At 33.9% G+C, this 3,099-nt stretch overlaps 1 non-coding gene across 1 annotated transcript; it reads left to right on the top strand.

Annotated features, from left to right (window-relative positions):
- The first annotated feature begins 1,962 nt into the window (after positions 1 to 1,962).
- Trnal-caa lies at positions 1,963 to 2,081 on the top strand. Its single transcript has 2 exons — positions 1,963 to 2,000; positions 2,036 to 2,081. It is a non-coding gene; the product is annotated as a tRNA-Leu (tRNA).
- Positions 2,082 to 3,099: the final 1,018 nt, after the last annotated feature.

Below are 3,099 nucleotides of genomic sequence, written 5' to 3'. Positions count from 1 at the left end.
AAACAGGGTTATGATCACCTCCAATGTTTACACGTACTTTGAAGTCTTGGTATCGGGGCAACAACGAGGAATAATACATTTTGTGAGATATCCTAGTGGGTTTGTTATTATTGATAATGGAGAGACTGTTTAGGTTTGTAAATGATTTCAGAATGGGATCGTTTTGATTGTTTATTTTGCAGTTAAAATCTGTGTGTATTGAATGTAATTCTCCGTTAATAATGAACTTTGGTTAAGTATTGGAGACTAATTATGTGCAGTTGTGATTGTGGGTAAATGTATAGTAGTATTTCTTTGTTTTTTAAGGGAAATGGTTACATATAATGTGTTGGTGAGATTGTGGGTGGGTGAGAAGGGTCGCTAATGTTCTTTTTATAGATAAGGTCTATTACACAAAATGCATGTTAAATATCCTTATTATCGCGATGGGAAATTGCTTAATGTCCGAGCGACTCTAGTTTTAAATCCGAAATCCATACTAATTAGAATGGGTCAATACGACTATAGGATGAAATTACACCACGACAAAATTGAAGACAATCAATTCCATTCCAGTACAGAACTGATGAGTAATTCACCATAGAGCCTGAATGATCGTCTAGAAAAGAAGTAAAATCAGCAATCCACAAAAATCTCAATTCAGATATATACATCTTATGAAAAACATCTTAGGTGTGGAAAGAGGACTGAGCGTGCGACTTAAAAGGAATGAAATCAAAATTGGCGGCCAAACTCGTAGCGACACTTATACCATTGATAAGAATTTTACAGCAAATATTCATTCATTAATTAGCCAGGCGGTGTTTTTTGTTCAAGTTGAGACATGATGGTTGGTATAACAAAATACGCGGCTTACCTAAGTCAAACAAATGAATATTTGCTGTAAAATTATTATCAATACCAGATTGGCCGCCAATTTTAATATCATTCCTTTAATTCGCATGTTAAATCCTGTTTTTGAGAGAACCTTTATTTTACACCTAAGTGTTTTTAATTGGATATCATGACTTTTCGTTAATACACACCAACAAACCACAGCAGATAAGGAAGTGACACTCGTTAGTAACCAACATTAGCTTTATGATTGCAACCGTAATATTCGGAATAGACTTATACTTTACAGAAACGACCAGATTCTTTAAAATATATGGTGCTGAAGCTAATATCACGTGATGCTAAACGCTCTTAAATTAGGAGAATTTCATAAAATATATGCTTAAAAGTCGGCAATGAATAATGACCGTCCACCAGTATGATTCTTTTCAAAAAGTTGAGCTAGAAACTACTAACCTAGTTTGCTTGGCCTAACCAATACTTATGTATATGAACGTCCTTTCACCCTATAGTTTTGCTTCTCTAAATCAGCCTTCTTTAATCGAAATGACAAAGGACGTTCACTCTTAGGTGAAGTAAAAATATCTCGCGTGACTTTTTACGTAAGCGTGCGCAAATATTTTGGTGAACTTTGAGCGGTTCTTGATGAACAACTTTGGACATATATTTAGACCAAATGTGAAATGTAATTGTAGGTTGTAAAGATCTATCAGTGCACCAAGTTTGAAAGAAATCCAAAAATGGTAAGTATGTTTTTCTATCAAATAAAGTTTCGGTACTTTCAGTGTGAAGAAAAAAAAAAGAGAGGAAAGAATTCGATCAAACTTGGAAATTTTATTTCTCGTGTATTTCTTAATTGAATGCTTTGAAACATGCTATGTGAAGTAAATGTTCAGTAGAGCACATTCACGAAAAATATGTGTTAGTTTGGATTACCACGTTCCAAGGAAGAGAAAGTGTAAAATCGGTAAACTATCACTCCTGTTAATAACACAGAGTATGTCCTGCTATTATTTTGGCCTCACGACACAATACCGTGTATATCATTTATTGTGAAAATAAATAAAAACCGGTTAATAATAATAATAATACTATTTTATAATATATTATATAAAATAGATTTAAAATGTCAGGATGGCCGAGCGGTCTAAGGCGCCAGACTCAAGGTGTGTAAACCTTCTGTTATTAGAACGGATGTGTATTCTGGTCTCCGAATGGAGGCGTGGGTTCGAATCCCACTTCTGACATTATTTTGTTTCCTCTTCATGTACAATGGAACGTTCGATTTTCAAATTTGATTCTATTAGCATTTCACGTTTGTTTTAGAAAAATCCTTATTTATATATCAAATTATTTTATTTTTTCTAATGCTTTTCCTCGTATTCTATGCTAATTTTAATATTCCTTTCGCTGTTAAGAAACGGTATCATTTGGTTTGTTGTCTTTCAAACCTACTCTAACGGATAATTGAAATTAAAAAAGTCGACTTTGTGAGCTTATACCTAAGGCTGTTGTGCCAGACGGAGTTGAATGCGTTCTTCAAGGTCGAAAAAAGAGCTACAGTTGAATGTTTTTTACGAAACGCTTTAAATACTGTTTTTGTAAGACTTATATGATGATGAGCGGTTTGAAAATCGATACTGAACGCGTTCTCAATTAGTAGATTATTGGATTCTATAATGGGTGCAAGACGATTAGGAAACGTTAGCAAGGAAGAGCTGGTCGGTCTGAAGTTAACTTGGTTATTTCTATCAAAATTGTTTTTCATATTACAGTTAGAATAATCGTTTTTCGCTAGGATGTGCAGTAAGCTGAAGTAAGGGAGAGATCATATTTTTGAAGAAGTTCAGTCGAATATCTCAGGACAGGAATTGCGACTTGATCACCCCGGGTGTTTTGTTTCCAGAGGAATTGATGTCAATTTTTTATTTCGGCGATTGAAATGGATCTGTCTATGTAATTCTTTGTGTTATTTGAATTCTAGAAAAAGAATTGGACAGGGAGTCGTTGGTGGAAGGTATCAGTGTATTAAAAGTAGTATTCTTAAATCCATCACATGCGGGTTAGAATAAAAGCCATTGGAAACATATTGCGTAAAGTTGAGATTTTTCTTCGTTTATGTGTGTCGTTATGTTTTAGAGATGTATATGAATGTGTATTTTTTATTATAGGTATTGCTATGCACTTTTGCGATTATTTTTTCTTGTGATCAAAGGAGTCACAGAATAATTGCCAGTTTAACTGTCTTTCTTCTTTAGTGAGATT

The sequence above is a fragment of the Limulus polyphemus genome, unplaced genomic scaffold, assembly GCF_000517525.1.
Source record: "Limulus polyphemus unplaced genomic scaffold, Limulus_polyphemus-2.1.2 Scaffold914, whole genome shotgun sequence".
Classification (NCBI taxonomy): domain Eukaryota; kingdom Metazoa; phylum Arthropoda; class Merostomata; order Xiphosura; family Limulidae; genus Limulus; species Limulus polyphemus.
This window is presented reverse-complemented; position numbering and strand designations above follow the sequence as displayed.